General features: G+C 37.3%; 1 protein-coding gene across 2 annotated transcripts in view; it reads right to left on the bottom strand.

Moving 5' to 3' along the window:
- CAMK4 (calcium/calmodulin dependent protein kinase IV) overlaps positions 1-26029 on the bottom strand; it is a 306043-nt gene that overhangs the window by 222149 nt on the left and 57865 nt on the right. The window lies entirely within an intron of this gene.

The following is a 26029-nucleotide window of genomic DNA, read 5'->3' as shown; positions in this document are numbered from 1 at the left end:
TGCCAGCAATTTTCCACTTCTCTTCCTGTGTAGTGGTTTTTCTTTACTGTATTTCATTAGAATGTACATTTACATTTTATACACTTTTCTTTAACTCTGTTGGCAATAAAAAAGTTAAAATGCCATTTTTAATTTGCTTTGTATATGAGAAGGCCAGATTTTGAATATTACAGCATTTCTAGCATTTTCATTGGTATATTCTATAGAGTCTGAAAAACAAACTATGGTAAGTTCCTAATAATTTCCTCCATGATTTTTAAAAGTATTAACACACAGCCAGAAGGAAAAAATATTTTGACATTTTGACAAAAAATATAAAAACAATATGACCATCACAGTTAACATACATGCTTGAAAAGTAAATTTTTATCTTTATATTTAATAATTCTGTCTTCACTGTTAAAGGTCCTAAAATTCAAAACAGATAAATAAAATCTTAATCATTCAAGGGTTCTTATAAACTATAATAGGAAAGGTGTGTTTTCTATTTCAGTACTAATGAAAGTCTTTTTGCTGATCTCTTCTAAACCTTAACTCTATTCACTACTACAATGACCCAGTTCCATATTACCAACTTTCTCTGGGGCTTTGCTCCTATCCTGCCTCTTCTGACATGGTCCACACCAGAAGACCTCTAGCATGGTCTATCAATTCTGAGATGTATCCAGGTCTTCTCCTAGTGGTCTGTTTATATTTTCAGAAGGACACAGGGAAAGCATGGTGGTTTTCTGTTTGTAGAAATAATGGGTACCTAGGATCCTGACAAAAAGAAAACTTTAAGTTAAAGATTCAATGAGGCCTTTCTTATCAAAAGATACAAGCGTCCCCACCAATTAGCAGTCTTTAAAGAAAGAAGTTATGCAATTTGATTAGCTTTGACCTCCAAAAAACTCTCAGGAACACACACAAAAACTAAATGGTTTGCTGAGGGAAAAGAGAAAGAGACAGAGTGAGAGCGAACAAGAGATAGAGAGAAAGATTAACAAAGCTACAAAAAAGGTAAACATCAGGAAGGAATGAACTTGTCTAAAGACAGCAGAAACCCTAACATCAAGCAAGTTCACCAATTAAGAAATCAAAAGGGGGTTTCAGTAGTGGTTCCTTTTTGTTTTTTTCTCTAATGTACATCAATTCACAAGGTCCTCACAGAGTTAGATTAATTTTCAGTGTTCTATATTTGGAAACTGACTGTTAAAAATACTACTAAAAATGAAATTTATTAGTGGTTTAATGAAGTCTTCACAGTAGCAACTTTTTCATAAAATTAACTTTAGAACATTGATAAATATATAGCAAATAGCATGCAATTTGGGACCTGAGAAATAGGGTTTGAGTCCTATTTCCTGGCTTTGAAACTTTAAATAGACACATGACCTTGTAAATGCTTCTTGAACTCTTCAGCATCAGTTGTAATGGGAGACTACACGGGATTGTTAAATGGAATAAGGACAGTGAAAACTGCAAAATAAATTGCAAAAGAACTGTATCAGTGTTTGTCATATTATGCTAATTTTTATTAGTGTTTACATAATATGGATAGTTAAGCAAAATTTAGTCTTAGTCAAATCAAATACACATTACCAAGTGAAAACTCCCTATATGATATTGTGACCCCAAATGGCATAACTATGTGACACTGGACAAAGGTTTTACTCTCTGGAGCTCACTTTCTTCATCTTTAGGAAGAGAAGATGGTGACATATGCAAGCTGCTCTGTACAGAACGTAGGGCCCTCTAAATCTCAGCTGTGGCTATCATAATTGGAATATGGGTTTCGTGAGCATTTTACATTCTCCATTTTTTTTTTCTTATAGGATTGTGTCCCCAGCTTGATAGCACTTACTTTGTATTTTGGTCACATACCAACCCAGGCTGTGACGGTCTGGTTAATGTTCCATTTATCCCCTGTGTGGTGTGGCTGAGGCAGCATCGTGGCAATGCTACCAGCAGCAGTGCTGAGTGATGGAGGCTCTCCTGGACACACTGCTGCGACTCTTGTTATGGGTGTGCTTCATCAGGAAGATGGATGGGCTCATGCAAATACCAATCACAATTCCCCAGAGATGCACCCTCCCCAACCACAGGGACCCTACCCAAGGATACAGCCAAAATCTCCCTGCTGAGGAAAAGCACTCATTTTATCATTTGACCATAAAAGCACTGACAAGGAGAATAATGAGCCCACCACGAAGGGGACTCCCATAAAAACATATTAATATGCCACTTTATTCTAAGAGCACAGCAAAGTTAGACTTGCAGTCACGACAAAAAGAGAAATGATATGAGGTATCATCCACATGAAAAAACATACATTTTAAATGACTTAAGAAATTGTATCCCTTAGAGTCATGCTTACAGCTCAGCAGGAGGCATAAGCATGCTTAGGAACCTCAATTTTGGCAGTATTTTTCGGGGTGTTTATAGAAGATAAAGAAAAACTAACAGTGTCATCTTCCTAATAGCAGATGACACATTGTTATTGAACAATTAAGTTAGTAGAGTACCAAAGCATTCTGATTTTCATAAAAACCACATCAGCAACCTGCGAACTGTGTAAGCATATCAGAGACATGTAAAGTATAAATTTAGAAGGATTCATTTTAACGTACATAGAGATAACGCATATCTCAGGAGATGTGTGTGTGTGTAAGCATGTATGTGTCAGAATGTGTACTTTGTCTCCAATACAGCACACTAATTTTTCATTTGTATATTTCTTTCTGCGTATTCAGCAAAGTATAGTGCTTTTTCCTTCTGCTAAAACACAATCATTTGAAGACAATTTTCACTTGTTTGAATTCCTTGAAGTAGAATTTTATTTTTATGTTCTAGTCAAAAGAACACTATATGGTATTATTTTAGTGACAGACATTCCATATGCACCATGCATAAAATGTTAAAAAAAATGAGAACTCATCCCATATTTCCAGGCTACGTAACATATGACTTCTGTTGAAGTCGGTAATGGCTTCATTTACAGTTAGATTCCATACGCAATTTTGTGAGAAAGTTTGTCATGATTTTTAAAATATGATAATGGTTCCTCTTTCATGGAGTAAATATTCTAAAGCAGTCAAGAATAAAAGAAAAATGTAAGTCAGGTACATAAGTAAAACCTGGCTACACTTTTGCATATTTCCCATAGGGATCAAAAATACTGGAAAGGCACTAGTCTGTCTTAACTTACAAATTTGCAAAAATAAAATCAGGAGAAAGAGAAAATAATGCCCCCAGCTGTCTCTTCCTTCCTTGGGAATCTTTCTGTTTTCTGCAGGCTGTAGCAGGGCCTTTAAACCTCAACAGTTCCCCTCATGCAGTCAGTGCCCAGGGCAACTACTGCAGCCCTAAATCGAGCTATTTGAGGCTGGTGCTTTGCCTCGGTCCAAAGAGGGCTTCGGTCTGGCACAGTTTCCACATAGTAGGCCCTCAAATAAATTTAGGAGAACAAGTGAGAATCAGGGAAAGATTCAGAGCAAGTGTTATAATGGACAGACTACATAACTTTTTAAGTTTCTCTTTAGAGTTTCATCTTTATATTTCTCCTATTACCCAATACAGTGCCCTGCAATATCAAACTATCAATAAATGTCTTTTGAATGAATATTTGGATTAATGCTTATTTGACAAACCCACATCTACAAACATATAAGTTAAAAATATGAAATGTTTTCTGGATTGCCTGCCATCATCTTCTATCAATGAAGACAGAAAATCTTCAGGCTGAAAAAATTACAAGTGAGATATAAAGTGTATTATTTGACTAATTTATTGTTATAATAACATATTTGAAGGGGGGAAACTTCATTTTCATTTAACAGGTCCTTTTTATTACTTTGCTAATTTATTTTAACTACATATTAAAATTACACCTATTTTATGAAAGGCTAACAAGTCACCTATTTTAAACTTCATGATACAGTTTATAGAAATAACAGATTTTAAAAGTGAAATGGGATAGCAAAAAAAAATGGAAAGCAATGTAACATGATCATGAGTCTAGGAACAGATCATTAAAATACGTTATTTTTTAATGAACTACCATACGGCAGTTATAAAGCATGAACTAGTTACTGTATTTCATCAATCCCAAGATGCATTTTTTTTCACATTTCATTAACTGAAATCAGGCTGTTTCCTACAATAAATAGCTTCATATCACTGCTGTCTAGGCAGTAGGCATGCTTCAACTACCATTGCTTTATCATGAAAAAAAAAATGATTGTTATTCCTGAAGACACAACTGGACCACTGCAACCCTCCAATGCTCTAGCCAATAAACAATTTAAGAACCTTCTGTGGAATGAATATGAATCCTGGTTATCTGAAAACCTTCCATTGACACCTTCTGGTCAGAACAAGAAAGTGCCAATATCAAAACTCATTGAATGGATATCACAGATTGAAGAAAATATTGGAAACAATAATTGAGCACTCTTCAAAGAAATGCCCTATCCTCAATATGTTCTATAGCACAAAGGACGATACTGTTTGGAAAAACACGAGCATCAGTAACTGAGTTGGGCAGTGAGTCGAGAAGAATTTAAATATTAAGAAGTTGTAGGAGTATCTTTAATTAATTTTTCTTATTTTCTCCTTTCTAAATGCACAGAGTAAAAAGTGATAAAAATATACACCTAAATAAAGTCTATAAAAGCTCTATCATAAGTATAAAATAAAAATTCTAAGTAATTAGAAATGATTGTGTCAGTTTAATTAGAAGTGTTTTTATTTCTTAGTGATACAAAAAATAATAGTTAAATATGGTAGCTCTATACATAAAGGCAAGGATAGATCTCAAAAGCATATTATTGAAGGAAGAAAGTAGGTTGTCAAATAATACATACAGAATATATGATTATTCTAAATATACACGCAGGTCAAAACATTTTTAAAAATGGACTAGAAGGAAGGTACACAAAGTTTATTACAGAACTTAATTTGGGGCAGGTAGAGGTGAGAAAATCAGAATTAAGAGTCCTAGTAAAGTGCAGTTTAACTTTATCTCTACTAACTTCCCTTTTTTAAAAAAAATAGAAACTATTTTTAAACTACTCATATATTTTTCAAGAAATGTATACACAGAAACATTGATGAAAAGCAAATATATTAAAAAAATTAACCAGTGGTTAATGGGACTAGGAGTGTTTTGTTTTTCCTAGCTGGAACTTCTTTCAAATTCCACACTAGCTCCCATATTTTTAAAAGTAAAATAACATTAGGGCATTGCATATACAATTGTATTTTAAATGCCAGATAAAATAATGAGGCAAGGACTTGCTTATGCATCTTTCAATCAAAGTAATCCAACATGATTAGCCAAACCAATCCTGTGCTTGCCCTGTCCTTTAACTCTCTCTTTGGAGAAATAATGCAACAAAGAAAAAATGCAATAAATTGGGACATCATTGCCATAATTCCAGGAAATTTCTTGTCAATTTTAGATAGCAGCTCTGTTTAAGAAGCAGCCATTCTAACATCATCTATCTTGATCCTGTACATTATAAACATGGCTTTAAACTCTTGTGAACTTGATTTCTCACAAGTATTTTAAACTTATCTCTTTTGATAATCTTCCCATTTTCCAAAATGGTCTCTGAGTTCTTTAATGAATAGGCTTAACCTGTTTCCCCTGAAATACTGTTCTTTCCCTCCTAGAGAAAGATGGGTAAAGTAAAGACGTGTACTTCCGTAGCAGCATGGAAACAGGGCTTATGTAAGACTTGCCACAGAATGGGGAGGGTGAGCCTCAGGAAACAGCTATCTTCTACTATATTTACTGTATAATACAGGGTTGGACTGATGGAAAGAAAAAATTATTCTAGCTATTTAAAGTTAAAAATCTTAGAGGGGAATTTAGGAGTTTGCAGTCTTTGGCAGGACTGGAGTAGCAAGCTATAGGCTAGGCCTCCAGTAGCGGATCACAGAACAAAACCACAGAACTGTCCCACATGTCACCAACAGGGGTTTTTGGGTTTCCAGATCCATGGATCTGGAAGACACTGACACCTCTGCTCAATAATCTCTTGGCACCTTTCAAACTGGGGCCTTGGCCGTGGAATGCTGCCACAGAAAAAAAAAAAAAAAATCAACAAAAAACCTTTCTATAATTTCACTTGCCAGCATCAACAATCAGTACAGCAGAAACACTGCCCCCCACTTATTTTCTCCTTCCAGATCTTATAGGAGTCTTTATAAAGGCAGCACCAAAATCACATCTGGAAACTTACCAAAGTCTAAAGAAGATTCCAAAACCTCCCCAGCACTCCCCACTGTTAGTATCATAGCAACAATAAAACCAATCCTGATATTCAATTAATATTCTGAAGAACTATATCCAAACACACCGAATATTGTTCTGTGTTTCAATTACAATTCTCAGAGGTCCACAGTGAGATTCTTTTTCCTCTCTGGCCTGCTTCCTTTCTAGTCCCGGTCTCTGCCAACTTGCATGGAGAGCTCAATGTGTCACAGTCACCATCTGTTTTAAATAATGCGCATCTCAGAGATTTACATGTTGAATGTGTCTCAGCAAACCTTTCAGTTTGGAGATCTAGGTCAGTCAGCCTAGATTTTTAACAGAACAGTTGGCTTTCCTATAGAAATAACTGTGTTTAGAAATCTGAAGTGCTCATTTCCTTTGCCAAGGTCTGGATCATCTGCATATGCTTTGATAATAATAAGGCAGGATGATAGACAAGAAGATGCCTGGGTATGAAAGGCAAGGCCTTTGGTGAGTCACTTAAAACCTGAATTACTAGGTGATGCAATTGGCAGGCTTATTTTGAGCCTCTAACAACAACAAAGTAATTTGAAGTATTACATTTTTTTCTACCTTTTAATGTACAATAATGCTTGTCCAATGACTCCAGAATGTGTCTTCATATCAAGTCTATAATTTGCTAGAGCTGATGTTTTAAAACTAATATGTTATCCCTTTTACCTGATAAACTATCAGAAGAATCATTCAAAAGCTTGTTCTGTTTCAAAATGGGACCACTTACTGCAATGTTTGAGCTATACGATTATTCCACCAGTAAACCACAATCCAATATATGTAAACATGCACTTTGGGAAATATCCTTATGCTCGTCATAAAAACAGTCTTTTAATGATTTTGCTTATAAGGTGCTCACATAAAATTGACAGTTCTGTTAATTCAATGCCTTCTCACCTCAATACTGCTCTGAATACTTACTGTAGTACTTCCTTCTTTCCTAATACTCCCCTCCCAATCCACCTGCCCAATTAAATCTAGCCTGGAGTTGTTCTTTCATTCATTAAAATTAAACATCCCTCATTTCATTCAGCAATTCAAACAGCATTTATGGAGAGCCTAAGTACCAGATAGAGAGTTAGGCACAAAGGACACAAGGATAAATACTACACAGTTGCCATCCTCAGAACACTCAACATCCCCTGGAGAATATACACGTAACACAACACACACACACAAGCTTGCATATGCACACACACTGCAAACAAAAAACACAATATAATGAATGCTATACTTGCAATACAAGAAACAAAGTTCCGCAGGAGCTCTTAAAAATGAGTAATTAATTAGCAATGGGAGTCAGGATTTGCTGAATGTACTGTACCATGACACAAAGTGCAATAGTTGTTCTATAAATTCCCTTCTATCATATGAAGGGAAAAAAAATCACTCCCAGAGAAAATTTTGCTTCCTCCCTCTGGCTCATCTGTGCATGGTTTGAATATCCTTGAGTACGTAGCAGCTGGCTTTAGAGTAAATGGATTTGATGGCTCAGGGCTGGAACTGATTGGAAGAAATGGGTAAGATTTGCAGAAGTGGTCCCAGTGTTGCTATGGTGACAGAGCTCATGCTTCCAAGTGGCTCGGTCAAGGATTCTTACATTGAACTACCACCTCCAGGGCCAAGAGCCCAGGTCCCTCTGATCCCTAGGCTGGCTCACTCTTTTCCCCCTGCACTATCCATTATTGTACTCCGAATCCTCATGTCAATATACATAATCAATTCAAGGTTATGACTAAATTTGCTCCAGATAATGGGCATGTTAGAATACAAACCAGACTCTTTTCAGGTACATGACAAGTTCACCTCCCTGAGTAGGCCCATGGTGCAAAACTCCAAGGGCACCATTCATACTGGGGCTGTGCTGCAAGGGGTCCTGCCACTCTGGAATACTCTCAGTGATGTGCCCAGAGGTTGTGCTGAGGTAGCCACTGCCCTTCAGGGTCATCCAGTCTTAACGCACTTTACAATCCTTTCTAGAACTCTCTGGGGTCACTTCTTTCCTAAGAAAGGAGATCCAGTATATATTTTTAAAAACATCTCTGTAGTCACTTTCAAACCATCCCAGCTTCTTCCTTTCTTCTTTCTTTGGGAAGGAAAGAACTAAGTAGTTTTGTGCATGAAGTAAAAACCCAGGTTCAGGTACGTGGTAGGCTTTGTTAAAAAAAATATATTATGAAATCCCATTAGCTTCACTGTAAAAAGAACTCAATTGCTAAATAACAATTATCATGTCAGACTCTGAGCTCCTTAAAATCAGAAAGCTCTCATTCATCTTACATTGTTGTACTGCATACACTGACCAGTGTATACTGCTTACTCAATAAATGTTTGTATATTTAATTCTCTTAACTATTCATTTTTACAGATCTCTATTTATAATATTAAAATGTAATGCAACCTGTAAATTGTATATGTATTTGAAGGCTACAAAAGCATGTTTCTTTTAAGCTTTATTCACTTACATGTTTTAATAATTTTTAATGGCCTTTCCAAATTATTCTGAACTATTTAAGCTTCACTGTAAAAACAAACAAATAAAGAAATAAACCCATTCTCCAAATTTCATACTGAAATTCATTACTATAAATCTTAATCTCAAGGATTACAAAGGTTTGAGTCAATATCCCTTTCCAACACAAAGGTAGGCATTCCCAAGGGTTCAGGGGTGAGCAGTTGACTCTAAAGCTATCAAGGATTCTCTTTATTGAACACTGGGTAAAGTACTATAATTATGCATATAGGAGAGAAACAAAGGAAAACTCCTGCCCTCATGGACAATATGATCTCACTTGGGAGAAATAAAGCATACAGTGGAATAATATAAAAACATTATTGCAGCTACTAAAACATTAAATAACAAGATAAGTTGATTCTTTAAATCCTAAGAGAGCAGAGTTTCGCCACCTATTAGTTTTTCTCTTTCTCTAAGTTACAATACATCCTTAAATTGCTAAGTAATTATTACCCACTCCTGAGAAATGATCAAATAATTTCTTGTAAGAACTGAGTCGGAAAATTTCCCACGTTCATGCCTTTTATAGTGATATGACAAGTTTATCCTTATGCTACATTCAAAATTTCACTAGTAAAGACCAATTTACAAATATTTGGCCCTCCAAGCATCAATCAAAGTAGTAACATTATAAAATGTATGAAATAGTATATGCAGTGGAAAAGCAAGAGTTGCAATAAACAAAAAATTGTATAACATGAGTTTACAGAAGAAAAATGTGGCTGGGTTTTATGGCCAACATTTAAAAATTCACAATTTGTTACTTTTTTAAACACCTAGAAGCTCTATTGATTGCAACTTAATGCTGGCTATTTTCACCCTTTCAGAGTCACTGGAATTTGTGATGCTTTACCAAAACTGAAGTCACTGTAAACCTTAATATGGGAAACTTTGAGGGGGAGGTAAAAAGAGAAATAAAAATGAAATGGCTTCAAGTCTGTTGAAACTGCAACAAGCAACTGGCTGAGTGAAACGTTACTTTTAATCCCAGAAAATCAGTTGCAGGGAGTCTCTATGATGTATTATGCTCCTAATGCTTTATGACATAGTATACCCACATGCCGCTGTTTAATTCGATGGCTATTTTTCAGCCAACTGCTACAAGAACACACCAAGGACTTACTCCAGCTTCTATAGGACTACAGTATGAGTGGCTGAAAGCCTTCAGCCTCTAAAACCATAGCTGACATATCTGGGATACTTCTAAATACTCCCATTACTCATGGAGCTTCACGTGTTGTGTCTGTAGAATCTAATTTCTCAAAAATTATCATGTGTTAAAACTGTAATGAAAATAAATGCATGAGATAATTTTTCCAATAGTATATTTTGGGATATGTGCACACATCTCCTTGGAAATGGAAGTTCAGTCAAGTGGAGGTTTTCATTTAAAACAGCTAATTTCAATCTAGTAAAATGTTGTCTATGGCCAAGGAATAGCAATATATATGCTTAAGTTTAAAATCAAATTGCTTATGGCCTTTGAAGGTTATAAGAGGCACACTCTTGTGATTGGGAAGGACCACAGATATATAATAACAGAAATAAGGGCAAGAATCATACTTTTAAAATTTTTCAATAAGGATTATTCAGTCTTAATATTTCTAATGTTTAAATGTGTTTATGACCAAGAAGTTATTACTGTTACCTAATCCAAAAAGAAAGGAATGTAACCAAGGTAATAGAATAAGAACTCATTGAAGCACCTATCCTACCCCTAAATTCCTACCAATGAAAGAAACATATTTAAATATTAAAGAAATACACAAAGCCATTAAAAATAAGGTGTGAACAAGAAACTACTTGCTTAATTTCAGAAATATTTACATAACAGAATGAAGACTGCAGAGAAAAAGATGGAGGACAGCTCCAAGAGAACCACATGCTGGCAGGGGAGGAATAAGAAGTAGCCCAAGGGATAAGGGTAATTGGTTGCATCACCAATAACATGACTCCCCACAGCCAAACTTGCCTTTCCATGACTCCAAGCCTCACGTATGCCAAGAAGGAGGAAGCAGTGGTGTCAGGCTCTACGGCAGCAAGAGCCATGAGGGGCAGGAAGCCTCTGGAGTTTGAATCTCCCACAGCCCAGAAATGGGCACAACTCATTCCCAACCATCTCCTGCCAGTTCCTCACAACCATTGGTTGGGAAGTACAAGCTGCTGTAAACAGGTCCAAAACTCACAGACAAAGGTGAAAATACAACAGGAAATTCCCACGTGAAGGAAAGGCCCAAATGCAACATACAAGAATACAGTGAACAAAAGAGAAAAGAGAACAAAAAGAAGTAAAACAATTAATGTAACACATCCCTCTCCATGTGATTTAGAAGTATACTGTACCACAAAAAGAATCAACAAGGATCTTAGAAATGAAAAATAAAATTGAAATTAAAAACTGAATAGATGGGGGAGGTTCTAAGATGGTGGCATAGAGAGGAGTGGAAGCTAGTTAGTCCCTCTGGAACAACTAGTAAACAACCAGGAACAACTAGTAAATAATCCAGAATAACTGTGGGGGGACAAACATGACCATCCACTCATCATACACCAACCTGAATTGGGAGGAATGCCCAAGATCACAGCATAAAATCTGTAAGCAAAAACTGCAGATCCAAGCCAGGAGCCCCCTCCCCCCACAGACTGAGCTGCAAAGCCTCATGGTGCTAGAGAGAAGCTCTATCCAAGCAAGTTAATACAGCTCAGCTGAGCTCTAACTGGGGTATTAATTAACAAACATGAACTGCTTAATACAAGCTACAAATCCCCAACAAGCAGACAGAGGCTTTGGGTAATGACTGACCTTGGAGAGCCTGAGGCTAGCCATGGACTGGCCCTGAAGGGGGCTTTCTGTCCGTTTCGGCTCAGTGGAGAAAGCATCAGCTATTTTCTGTTCCCAGCGCTCTGACCTAGACAAGGGTGGAGATAGTACAGGCAGAGAGACAAAGAGTCTTCAAATGCTAATGACCTCTCCCTAGGGGGTCTATCTTCCCTAAGAGGAAAGAGGAAGGGCCCAGCTTTACTACCCATCTGCCATTCAGAACCAGACCCCAGAGCCTGGGGGAAAACAGCCACAGGCCACACCTCCTCACACCAGTCAGGAGTGACAGGCTGACAGGTGCCACCTGCTGGGCAGAAAAGCACAGTGACTTGAGGCCTCACAGGGTATAGCAATTTTCTAAGACACACCCTCAAGGAAACCAGATACTGAATATTTCTTCCTTCTGGGACCTGAGCCCCTTTTGGTTGGGAAAACCTATAATTTACAGAAACATTGTTTTATGCTTCTTTTAACATAACAAAGGCAAAATACCAAAGCTAAATGCAAATGGTGGGGGGTAGGGTATGGGACTCCTGGCATTGGTGATGTTGGTCTGACTCTATTCTACTTTAGGTTAATGCTATCTTTCCTTTTGCTGCTTTCTAGCTGTCATGTTTCTCTCTCTCTCTCTCTCTCTCTCTCTCTCTCTCTCTCTCTCTCTCTCTCTCTCTCTCTCTCTCCTTTTTTCTTTTTCTTTTGTCTCTCTGCCTTCTTTGACTCTTCCTCTTTCATTGTGGAAGAAATGGAGACATCCTTATATAGATAGTGGCAATAGTGCTGAATACATAAATACATGACTATACAGGAAACCAACGATTGTTTACTTAGGACAGAATGTATGGTGTGTGAAAGAAACCATCTTAAAAAAAAATAGGTTGATGAGGAAATCTTGAGGGCACACTATATTGAGTGAAATAAGACAGACACATAAAGACAAATATTTCTGGGTCTCACTGACATGAACTGATCATATTAAGTAAACTCATAGACATGAAATATAAGTTACCAGGATATAGAATGAGGCTGGAGAATAGGGAGCGGTTGCTTATTATGGGGAGAATGTTCAACTAGGGTGAACTTAAACGTTTGGAAATGGACGGGGTGATGGTAGCATGTTTGTGAGAATAACTAACCATGCTGGAAGGTGTGTGAAGGTGGTGGAAAGGGGAAGCTCAGAGTCATGTAAGTCACCAGAAGGAAAGCTGGAGGTTAAAAGATGGGAATGTATAAAACAGTGAATCTTGTGGTGGATAATGTCCGTGATTAACTGTACGAATATTAGAAATCTCTCTCATGAACTAGAACAGATGTATGACACTATAACTAGAAGTTGATAATAGAGAGGCATATATGAAAAAAATATATACCTACGGCAAACTATATACTACAGTTAGTAGTATATTAACATTCTTTCATCAACAATAACAAATGTACTATACCAAAACTGTGAACCAATAATGGAGGGGGGGTGGTTAGGGGTATGGGAGGATTTGAGTTTCCTTTTTTTTGTCTTTATTTCTTTTCCGGAATAATGAAAATGTTCTAAAAATTGAAAAAAAAATTAATTGTGGTGATGGATGCACAGCTGTATGACGGTACCATTGGCAGCTGATTGTACACTTTGCATCTTTGGATAGTTGTGTGGTATGTGAACAATCTCATATATACATAATAGCAGGCAGCTAACCAGGTTTGGCCTGTGGACCATAGTGTGCAGAACACCTTACTCGCTGTATTCCTTGTAAACTCATGGTTTTCTATGTATCACAGGAAACACTGTGTGGTAGATTAAGTTAAGTAACCCAACAAAAGGCATGTTCTTAATCTAATATTCCTGTGGGTGTGAACCCATTGTAAATAAATCTTTCTATTTTTAGTTAAGATGTGACCCAACTGAGTCAGGACATTGGCCTTAATCTGGATGATTGTAATTCTTTATAAGCAGAAGAAATTGGGACACAGTAAGTCAGAGAAGACCACAGCACAGAGCCAGAAGCCAGAAGTCATCAGAAACTGGAAGAGCAGACACAAGGAGAGAGAGAGCGCCATGTGACAGGAGAAAGAGGTGCAAGCCAAGGAACCACAGGAATTGCAGCAAGCCAGCATCAAAATGCTAGAGACTTTGGGAAGAAATAATGGCCTTGCCAATGTCTTGATCTTGAACTTTTAGCCCCCGAAACTACAAGCCAATAAATGTTTATTATTTAAACCAAAAAAAAAAAAAAAAAAAAAAAACTGAATAGATGGACCAAGGCACAAAAGAGATGTAACTGATTCCAAAAGAAATGTTTATATAGTCACAAAATACTTGTACAAGAATGTTCATAGTAGCTTTATTCATAATAGCCTCAGATTGGAAACAATGCCAATGTATATCAACAAGTGTCTGGTCAAAAAAAAAACTGTGGTATACTCATGTAATAGCATACTTCTCCAAAACAAAAAGAACAAATTATTGAGATAGACATCATCACAAAAAAAATCTTACAGACAAATGAAATAAAGCAGTCACAAAAGAGTACATCCTATATATTTTCATTTATATGAAGTTCAAAAATAGGCAAAACTATCCTGTGGTGATAGAACTATCAGGACACTGTTTGTCTCTGGTGGGGATTGACTAGAAAGGGACCCAGGAGGACTTCCTAGAGTCATGGAATTGTTCTATATCTCGATTGGAGTATTAAACACTGAAAATCTGGGCATTTTAATGCATGTAAATTATACCTCAGTGAAAAAAAAGTGAATTAATGAGCTGGAAGATTGAGCAAAGAAAGTATACCAAAATTGCAGCGAAAAGAATAGAAAAGAAAAGGGAAAAGGAAAGGGAAGGGGAAGGGGAAAGGGGAAGGGAAGGGAGGAAAGAAAGAGAAAATTAGAGCGTTAAAGAGTCAGAGACCTAGAGGATAAACATAAATGTTTAAGCATTTATATAACAGAAGTTTCTGAAACAGAGAATAGAAACAGCAGAATGGAAGAATTGCTCAAGTTATGAGAGCATTCCTCAAAACTAAATAAAGAATAAGCCCTTATAAAGGGATGAGAGAATACAGAGAAAAAGCAGGTGCAGATCATAGTCACATATGGAAATCATAGGAATAAAGAAAAAAAATACTAAGTTAAACGTTAGAAAGAATAACATTTCTGAATAAATGTTAAAGGAAACAAAATTAATATCGGATTTTAAACAGAATTCTCAGCAACCTTTGATACAAGAGGACAATGGAACTATATCTTTAAAATTATGAGATGGACTGACTTTGAACTTAAAATTCTATACTCCTAAGCTATAATTAACATTTGAAAAGCAAAATAAGGACATTTTCAGGTATGTAAGGATCAAAATTTGTCACCCTCAGACACTATCTGAAAGAATCACTGCAGGATGCACCAAAGAAAAATGAAAAATGAATACAAGAGGAAGACCAAACAAAGAAGTGGTAAGGAAAGAAAATAGTAATATGTATGGTTAAGTGAAAATAAGTATTAATTATAATTTTTTTTAATTGCAATACAATTTGGAATAAATTCCAGGTGTTATCAACATGAGAAGTATCCAGGAAAGGAAGGAAGAAGGAAATTAAAGTGCCCTAGGATTCTGGCCTTTTTCTAGGAAGAAAATTGCTACTGAATAACTTTCATTGAAAGTAAAAATTGAGTTTAAATATGTGTGTTATAAATGAAGGTTTTCCACTAGAAGAATAGAGAGAGTATAATTTTCAATCATTATCAGTTCATGTTTATCCAGTGTCAGTGTTTTGCCTGGCCAGTTGATTTTTTTTAATCATCAAATTAGTTGCCAACACTTAAAAGCAGGACTATTTACATAAAAATCCAGATGGTTTGGCAAAAATGATAAAAAAAAAAAAGATACAAATAAGAAATAATAAGGGGACATTATTAAAAACGGAAGAGATTTAGAAAAACTATAGAACTATGAGAAGCTTTATCTAATAAATTTTTATATCTAGGCAAATATTGTTTAGGAAAGCATACATTACCAGAATTGGCACAAAATAGAGCAGAAACATCACACAGTTCAAAACAATAAAAGAAATGGAAAATACATACCCCCCAAAAGTTACCTGTTTAAAAATAGTTTTATGAGTGACTTCTATACTTCAAGGAGATAATTCCCAGATTATATAAACTGTTCTGTGGTATGGAAAAAAATGAAAAAGCTATCCAAATCATTTTAAATGCTAAAGTAACTCAAATGTCAAAAACAAACAGGGAGATAAGAATATGAAAATTAAATCTTGTTTACAAACACATAAAAATTCTAAATACAATTCAATTCCATCATGACTGAGTAGGCTTATTCTAGGAATGCAATGGTGTTTCAACTCTAAAATATGTATCAATGCACTTGACCACAACACACAAAAGGAGAAAAAATACAGGAGAGCTTCAAGCAATAAAATTCAACTCCAATTTCTGATTAAAAAAAAACCAAACTCATAGCAAACTAAGAACACACCCCTAATTCAATAAATAGAAGCAGCAAGAAATCAAAAGCAACCTTCATATTTACTGGTGTAAACTAAAATCAAGAATAAGAAGAGGATGGCCCTATTTCTTATTATTTAACAGTGTACTGACTTTCTCATCAAGCAAGCCAAGTTCTTGACTTATACATCAAGAAAAAAAGAAAAGAGTAATAAAACATTTAAAAGAAAATGAACAAATTTTAAGAGAAACTGATAGTTACCTACTCCATCCATACTTTCTACTTCTTCCTTAATAACAAATTCCAGTTTTGCCCAATAGATAGACAAATATTAAAAATTTAGATCACACACAGTGTTGGCAAGGATATGATGAAACAGGTAGTCCCATACTGGAGGGGTGTAAGTTGATATAGCCTTTTGCAAAGCTATTTTTCCTTATCTATTAAAATTTTCAATGTGCATACACTTTGACCCAAGATTTTTTTCATACTGGAATCCATCATAAAGACATCCTTACATACATAGAGACATAAAAGAGAATATTCACACTCTCATAGTGAAATCTTGGAAATAATCCAAATGGTTAAATAACTAAATAAACTTCCATACTATTCACTGATTCATGCATTCATTCATTTCACAAATATTTACTCAAACCAATTTTGTGCCAGTTTGGTGGTTTGGAACTGTATGTACCCCCAGAAAATCATTTTCTTACACTTAATCCATTCCTGTGGGTATGAACCCATTGTAAGTAGGACCTTTTGATGAGAGGGTTACTTCAGTTAAGGTGTGGCCCAGCTCAGTCAGGTTGAGTCTTAACCGTGTTGCTGGAGTCCTTTATAAGTGGAATGAAATTCAGACAGAGAAAGCCATGGGAAGCAAGAAGCTGAAATTCAACAGAACCCAGAAGACAAAGGAGAGGCCAGGAGAGGCCGCCATGTGCATTGCCATGTGACAGAGGGGCCCAGGACCAAGGATGGCTTGGTGGCCAGCCCCAGCAGGGCAGACTTGATAATGCCTTGACTTGGGCTTGCTTTTGGCCTCAAAGCCGTGAGCTAATAAATGCCTATTGTTTAACCCAACCCAATTCATGGTATTTGCTTGAGCAGCCCAGGAAAACTAAAACCAGCTTGCTACTGTTCTAGGCCCTGGGATGTAACAGTGAACAAAACTCTGAAAGTAAGTCCTACATTCTAATGGAGAGAGAATGATAATGAAGAAATAGATGTGTTGTATACAAGATGGTGACATGTTATCAAGAAAACTAAAGCAAGTTAAGGGGAGCAAGATCTAGAGATAGAGAGGCAGAAACAGAGAGGAAAGCAGTGTGGAGCGAGAGACTGAGCGAGAGGATGAAGACGATGGAGAGGTGCAGCTGGTAACTTCTGATAAGGCCATATTTGAGTGGAGACCTGAATGAAGTAATGGAATGAGAAAAGCACATAACCAAGAGTGGAGCTTTTCGGGCAGGAGACATAGGTAGGACTGTGTTCAGTGTGTTCTAGCAAGGAACAGCCAGTGTGGCCAGAAAGGAGTGAGCAAGGAGGACAATGACAGAGGAAGTGGTCCTACTCCATGGGTCCCATCAGGGAATGACTCTGGATTTTATTCTAAGTTGATTGGCTACCATGAAGCTGTTAAAATGAATTATATAAATAAACATGCCCCAGTACAGGGAGTATATAGGACACACAGATGAACAAATAAGTCATATAACAATATATATCTGCAACACCCATATACACATAAGACAAACCTAAATATTATATATATTTATATAAACACATTTTTCAAAAAGCTAAAAGGATACATTCCAAACAGGAAGCAGTGATTTCACTGAGGATGGTTCAGAAACGGAAAAGCGGTCAAGGAGGAGTTTGGTAAATCTATCTATATTTTAAAATTTCTTCATGATGAGGAATGACTATATGCGTTATTTATTAAATTAAAAACTAGATAAAGAAAACACAAACCATTCAGCAAAGCTTTATAGACCTTTATATATCTAATAACTAAGACTGTTACTACACTCTCCTCCAGGTGAACTCTTTGAAATCTTAGGAATAAATTTCTGTACACACATCAGTGTGATAATTACACATGAAGACTATGTACTGCTGGACAGTTCTATCTGGCTTTTTATGTGTGTGTGTGTGTGTATATGTATATAATGTGTTATGGAACATTTACACATTTGTAGGTTATATACAAAAAAAGTGTTTGTGGTTGGCCATCAGCAAGGAGATGGTAAAAAAATATATAGTATGAATGAGAGATCATAATTAAAATCACTAGTGACTATTAGCACAGAGATAATCACACAACTTATTTACATAATATAAGATGCCCAACATGAAAAAAGTTTCTAGACTTATAGAAAGGTGAGTCACAGTGGGGCTGTCCTTTCCAAGGACTCTTGACTCACGGAAGCATATTAGAAATTGACATAGTACTTGTGTGCCTTCCTGGAAAGACATTCCTGTAGATGAATACTGATGATTAAGTTGAAATTATGGTCCCCTAAGAAATATCTGAGTGTATCAAAGTGTAGAAAGGTGATATTCATAATCTAATAATTGGGTGTGGATAGTTTAACAAATTAATTTTCTTATTGCCAAGTATTTCATGGACACTGTGTCTAGAGACAAGGATTACACAGAGAAGTGACTTAAAACCTTTTAAAAATCATGGATCCTTTAAAAGTTCTCTATTAATTGTAGAAATGCTGGGGCCTCCCGCTTTCTAACAAAGCTGTCTTTGCCATTAGAGGAATTTATTTTAGTTCCTTCCAATTAGCACTCGGACATTTTGCAACGTTCTTGAAACACTTGAATATTTTATTTACAACAACATCCAAATAATTATCTTAATTATAAAAAGTCAAATATGTAACATCACTTAATTTCTAATTTGCAATCACAGGCATCGTACGTGGCATGAATATGTTGAATCAAGAGTACATTTTATGTGAATTTATGTACGTTGTAGTCACTCAAGATTATGGTCCCAAAATAAAGTACTCATTTTCTGTCCAAGTAGAGCTGGATTCAAATCTAGGGTCTTACTATTTAATAGCTGTATGTCCTTGGGAGATTTATTTAACCTCTTTACACTTCAGTTTTCTCACCTATAAACTGGAAAGACAAAATCTATTTTCCAGGTCACCTTTGTGAGAATCAAATTAATGTATCTCAAAGTACTTTTACATCATTATCAAATTTATATGTTAGCTCCCTGCCCTATAGCATAGCCTAGATAAAAGACAGAAGAAAGGGAGGATGGAGGAAGAAAGCAAGTAACAACACAGGTCCATAAACTATTTTTAAAAGACCCAGGGAACAATTTGGCTAGTGAAATTCTTTGGCAGAATTGAAACAAAGAAAACCAGAAACCAGAAGCCAGAACAAAAAAAGTCCACACACTTCTCTGGATATCTGACCTTTCACGGCAAATTGCCCATCCTTTAAGTCAATTCAATAACAACATATATACACATAACAAGGGCTATCTATGGGCCAGGCTCCACGTTTAAGATCAAAACCACAAGGGAAAAAAAGAGATAGACCATGCCTTTTAAGCACTTACAAGTTGGGAGATACTAAGAGAAGACTTCCCAGGATGTCTAAAAAGACTATTGAAGAATAAGGAGAAAGATGGCATTCCATTAAATAAGCAGTGGGAAGACACCACGTACATTATGGTGCCCATTTACTTCTCCCTCTTTGTTGAGGTCTTGAATACAGAACATTTATGAACTCTTTTGGCACACTTACAGGACAAGTGTCCTGGAAAAAAAAACTTGGGGATGAAATAAGAGAGGGAAGAATGGTGATCAAGAGACGGGGAAAAAAATGAAGCAACGCCAGAGTATAAGCCCTTGCAAATCTAAGATACAATCTTGTTAAATATTAGGAGAATTCTATTCTTTTCTAGGAATTCGATTGCAAAGTAACAATAAGAATTCACATGTGAAAAAACAGGCACTGGACAAGAAACAATGCCACTGGAACACTATGATCATTTTATTAAGGTCTGAGAGACACACCCACGTACTAACTGCTGCCATCTCACACCCCTCTAACTTTCAGCTCCTTTGCTCCGTCTTCTCCCATTTGCCAATTCAGTCACAGCCCCTGGGACGAATGGAGCACTCTGGTGGAGGAACTCACATAAACCATGATGTAAAACTAGGTGCCTGGTCCATCTGGAAATTCTGCTTTGACAACAACTACATGCTGGCTAACCTGCCTTGAAGGGCACCATGGCCCAGCTCTTGCCCAGTGACTTACAAAATTGGACAACTCGATTGAGCTGGATTGATGTTTTGCCAAGCTGGTGAAATTAATAGCGATGAAGAATTGGGGATACTTTCAAGCAAGCATTGCAAGGCCTGGTTCATGGAGGAATGAGAAAGAAAGGGACAGCAGGGAATGGACAGACAGGAAGGGAACAGGGGAGCCAAAGGTTGCAGAGCCCTACATATTTGGAGAATGGGTATTTTGACAATCATGTGAGAAAGCTGAAAGTATAGCCTGTGGTCAAGACTGCAATTGAGAGGCCAGGTGATGGCAGCCCCTGGGGGTGAGGGAATGAGGGAGAGAATGTGATATAACTGCTTGGTTGTTTAATGTATGAGGGAGAGTGACAAGGAAGTAAGATGTAGGCAGGAAAAACCATGGGTAGAGAGGATGGGCTAGTCAGAGCCTTAAACAAGCCAGGGCCCTTACACTTTACTTTCCCATTCTGGGGTGGGGCAAGCTGTTATAGAAATATCCGGGTAGGTAGGAAAAAGCCCTAAAGCACTGAGAGGCTGGCTAGTGGCACACTTCTTCAAAGAAAAAAATTGCGCCAAACAATGTTAAACAGGTAAGGATGACTTTATTCAGGGGCTGCTATAGCAGATGAGGGAGAGTAAAACTCAACTGTGTCGAAACAAATGTTAGAAAGTGTTTTAAGGGCTGGGAGTGGGTTGAGGAAAAGCCCTGAAAGATAGTAAGTTGGGTTGATCACTGCATGGGTGAGTGATTTTCTGAGGTTGTGATTGGGACAGTTCAGTTCCACCAAGATGGGTGAAAGATTTACTGAGTTTGCAATTGGGACCACGTGGTTCAGAACGTTTTCCTGTGCAGTAATCAGGGCACCTGGAGTCTGCAATGGGTGGAAGAGGAGAAGAGACATAAGGAACAGGAACGACCTAGTTAGGAACACCTCAGGTGGCTGAGTGGTATAAGGACCACAGTGAGAGGGAGAGGAGAGGTCAGGGATGAGATTGATATATGGAATATTTGGGTCTTTTTCCTGCAGTCTGAATTGTTTTTCTCTGCTGTCCCACAGCTGCAAGATTAGTTTCAAGGTAGTCAGGATGGGGGTGGTAGCAAGTAGGGGTGCACAAAGAGAAAGGCCAGCAGCTTGGTCAAGAGAAAGAAAGTCTTGTTCACTTCCCTGCATGCTATCTAAAGAATTGTTTGCATGCCCGCATACAGCAAAAGCACAAGCAGAAGAAGGTTTCACGGGTGAGCCTGAGTTAGAGCTCCTGGCTCCTCATGCTCTTTATTAGAGCATGCAAAGAATCCAGAAACTTCCATATGCCCCAGGGAGAAGGTGAGGAGGTGCCAAGAGAGCTGGAGATAGGACAATAAATGCACCACGTACAGGGACTTGGTGAGCAAAGGCAAATACCTGGGACCAAGGGCGTCATCTGTAGGAGCTTGTAGGGTATCCAAACAGCAGGCTGTGGCCAGATAGATCTCAACAGGCAGCAGTACTCACTGCAAACCAGACAAGTCACAGCACAGCAAGGATTTGGGAAGGTCCAGAGGATGTAGATTGGTTATGAGATTCCACACTCGTCCCACTAAGAGATCGTGAAAGTCCCATCCCCTACACAACCAGATGCCACTTTGGAGAGGAGAAGGGGAGGGGTAAGAAACATAAAAGATTGAATATTCAGTTGAAAAAGACTGAGCTATCCAAAATAGATTCTTCAAAGCAGAAGACAATGTGATCCTAAAATTATCAAGTGTAAGGTTTGCCTCTCCACTGGAAATCTTCACATAACCCACTACTCAACAGGGTGACAGTCAGTGCAGAAGAGCAGAGCACATATGAGCACTAGGTGCCTCCATTTTCTTGGCAGATATGCATGCAGTGTGCAAATGTACAGTTTCACTACAAAGTAAAGGTATTTTTAAAGTTATTCTTGGTAAGAATTAAAATATTTTTAAACTAAATTTCCAATACATTTTTTCATTTTATTCCTCCTAGTTCTATACCCCTACATCATCAAATAAATCTTCCTGTTTTCAGATTTTTTTTTCTGCATTTTATTATTTGTTTGCAATTCAATTACTAATTTAATTGAATAGAATTACTGATGTAATTCAAGTTGTATATATTTAGTTTCTATAAGCTTTCTTTTAAAATAAATCCCTGGGTTTCCTTAATCCTTTTTTTTTTTTTTTTCCTGCTATACATGTCGTTTCTTTATTTTTAATACCTTTCAGGTATAGCAGTAGCTAGAAAGGAATGCCCTGCTTAGCAGTGCCTCATTAAAATAGAGCATAAAGAAATTATCCTTGACATGTCACACATCACACATCAGCCATCCCAGCTAGTGGGTCACATCATAAATGCATGCAATATGATTTCCACTAACATTTTTTTCCTTCCACCTTAATGTTTTCAAGAGTTAGATTTGAGTTTAGCTGCGTCCAAACCCACTGCACAATAATTCAAAGATGTGACATTCATTTATTTCTCCAAATAATTTGCTGCAAATGATAAGACTTCTTTGTATACAGTAACACTTTACACAGTGAAATGGAGTACAATCATTTTTGTGCTGAAAACCTAAGATGACTGCCAGAGTAAAAAATCCAATCTTTCTATTATTCCCACTGAAATCTGTTTCAGCTTCACTTTTCCTCCAAAAAAATTAACACTTATAAGTGTTATTCCAAAATGAATCCATTAAGCCACTTTTCTATCCTACTTCCACCACAAGCACAACTTCATCTTTATTGAATAACAAATTCCTCTCAAAGTGGATTTTAAGGTATTAGACATTTTTTAACAGGGAACAGAAAATCAGTACTATATTCATTGGAAGTAAACATGTAAAAGGAGAATTGCTGCTCTCCAATGGATTAATGTTTTTACAGGTCTGAAAGTTCCTTTTGCTGCAAGAGAAGCAAAAATAATAAGTGTTAGAGGGCCTACCTCTAGCTTTCACCAGCCACCTCCTCACCTTGGGCCTAATTAATATCAATCTGCATGTCAAGTGTGGAAATCCTACTGGCTTCTCTTGGAAACCACTGACAACCTCAAGTATAGAGAATAACATACTGAGGAGAAATCATTCCTACAAATCAGTACCATTTGCTATTTTTCACAAAGACAAATAAATAGTACAGAGATCTGAACACTTTCCAAATTAAGTAGAATATGCATATATGTTCATCAGCATTCTCACTAATATTTCCTAAATCAAAAGTAGCATGTAAATCATAATGGTAATTGTGCCAGTTTGGATGTATTATGTCCCCTAAAACACAATGTACTTTGATGTAATCTTGTGGGGGCAGACGTATTAGTGTTGATTAGGTTGGAACCTATCAATTGAGTGTTTCCATGGAGATGTGACTCAATCAACTGTGGGCAAGAACTTTGATTAGATAATTTCCATGGAGGTGTTACCCCACCCATTCATGGTGGGTCTCATTAAATCACTGGAGTCCTATAAAAGAGTTCACAGACAGAAGGAACTCAGAGCAGCTGAGAGTGATATTTTGGAGAGCTGCTGCAGCTTAAAGAGACATTTTGGAGATGGCCATTGAAAGCAGACTTTTACTGAAGCCAATCCAGAGTTTGCTCCATAGAAGCTAAGAGAGGACAAATGCCCCAAGAGCAACATTTTGAAGAATGTACAGGAGCTGAGAGAGGAGCTGGAACACAATCCGGGATCAGCAGATGCCAGCCACATGCCTTCTCAGCTAACAGAGGTTTTCTGGGCACCACTGGCCTTCCTTCAGTGAAGGCACCTGTGCCAGTTTGAATGTATTGTGTCCCCCAAATGCCATTATCTTTGATGTAATCTTGTGTGGGCAGACGTTATCAGTTTTGATTAGATTTCCTTGAGTGTTTCTTTGGAGATGCACCCCACCCAGCTGTGGGTGATGACTCTGACTGGATATTTCCATGGAGTCATGGCCCCACCCATTTAGGGTGGGTCTTGATCAGTGGAGCCATATAAATGAGCTGACGGGCAGAGGGAACTCAGTGCAGCTGTGAGTGATGTTTTGAAGAAGAGCTACAGACAAGAGCGACACTTTGAAGAAAGCACAGGAGCTGCAGATGAGAGAAAGTTTGAAGACGGCCGTTGAAAGCAGACTCTTGCTCCAGAGAAGCTAAGAAAGGACAAATACCCCAAGTTCAACTAAGAGTGACATTTTTGAGGAACTGCAGCCTAGAGAGGAACATCCTGGGAGAAAGCCATTTTGAAACCAGAACTTTGGAGCAGACTCCAGCCACATGCCTTCCCAGCTAACAGAGGTTTTCCCGATGCCACTGGCCATCCTCCAGTGAAGGTACCCGATTGTTGATGTGTTACCTTGGACATTTTATGGCCTTAAGACTGTAACTGTCTAACCATATAAACCCCTTTTATAAAAGCCAACCAATCTCTGGTGTTTTGCATTCCGGCAGCATTAGCAAACTAGAACAGCACCCTATTGTTGATGCCTTACCTTGGAAATTTTTATGGACTTAAGACTGTAACTTTGTAAACAAATAAATCCCCTTTATATAAGTCAATCCATTGTTGGTATTTTTGCACAACGGCAGCATTAGCAAACCAGATCAGTAATGATAGTATTAGAATTGTTATTCTGAGGTGGTTGTGCTTGTAATGTGGGATACTCTAATTCCACCATGCCCTGTGCCCTTGAAAACCAAGGTTCTCAATGTGAAAGAAGAGAAACACAGATGTAATATACCAGAGATTAAGTACAAACCAAACAGTTCTGACTTTGAATTAGAAGTATGAGCACAACTATGTATCTGTAATGTAAAAGCCTGGAAACAAGTGCCTAAATTATAGCCTTGAAATACCATTTCCAGCCAAAAGAAACAAGGATTCTTGGGAAAATGGCTGATTCCAGGTATGGGCAGGAAACGTATAAGGTGAGCCCAAAATATCTTAACAAGCTGGACAACCAGAGAGCTATCAAAACTACCGGGGTCTATCTAAAGGGGTCAAGAGCCAACTTCAAGAGGCTCCCAGTGGCCAAAGAAGTAGAATGAAGGCACCAGCTGAGGAGAATGCAGAATGAAAACAGCAGAGGACCTAGGCTTTGGGAAGCCTCAATATTTAATGGCTGAGTAGAGAATATACCAGTAGAGAAGAAACAGACTGAGAGGCAAGGGGAAAAAGAAAACAGGGAGGGTGTTATGTCACAGAAACCAGTAGAAAACAGTCTTTCAAGGAGGGAGTGATCATCAACATCAAAGAATGCTGAGAATTCAAATAAGGTGAAGCATGAAACACATCCAATGGATTGGGCACTCTGGCAACCTAGCTGGAGCTATCACAAATGGCTCAACCAAAATAAATGAGTGTGAGTTCTAAACAGATTATCATAGGGTTAGACGTCTGATTGGTAAGGCAAAATATCTCCAAAAGAAGTAGGATTCAGTCTGGTGTGTGTGAGTGTGTATTTGTGTGTGTGTGTTGGTGGGATTGGGTAGTTTATAAGAGAAGTAAAAATAATAAGCATTAGAGCTTATAAGACAATTTGTGCCAATTCATTAAGAAAGCCTCATAAATAGCAAGATAGTAGTAATCAATGGTGGCCAAATGAGTTTAGATATTTCAACTATGTCAGAAATGTGAACTATTTTGAAGTTTCATAGAGATCTTTAAAATGCTTTCAAATATATGAGAGTAGTAAAATAGATTCAAAATCTAT

The sequence above is a fragment of the Choloepus didactylus genome, chromosome 13 (genome assembly GCF_015220235.1).
Source record: "Choloepus didactylus isolate mChoDid1 chromosome 13, mChoDid1.pri, whole genome shotgun sequence".
Taxonomy (NCBI): Eukaryota; Metazoa; Chordata; class Mammalia; order Pilosa; family Megalonychidae; genus Choloepus; species Choloepus didactylus.
Note: the sequence above shows the minus strand (reverse complement) of the source record. Positions and strands in the feature narration are given on the sequence as shown.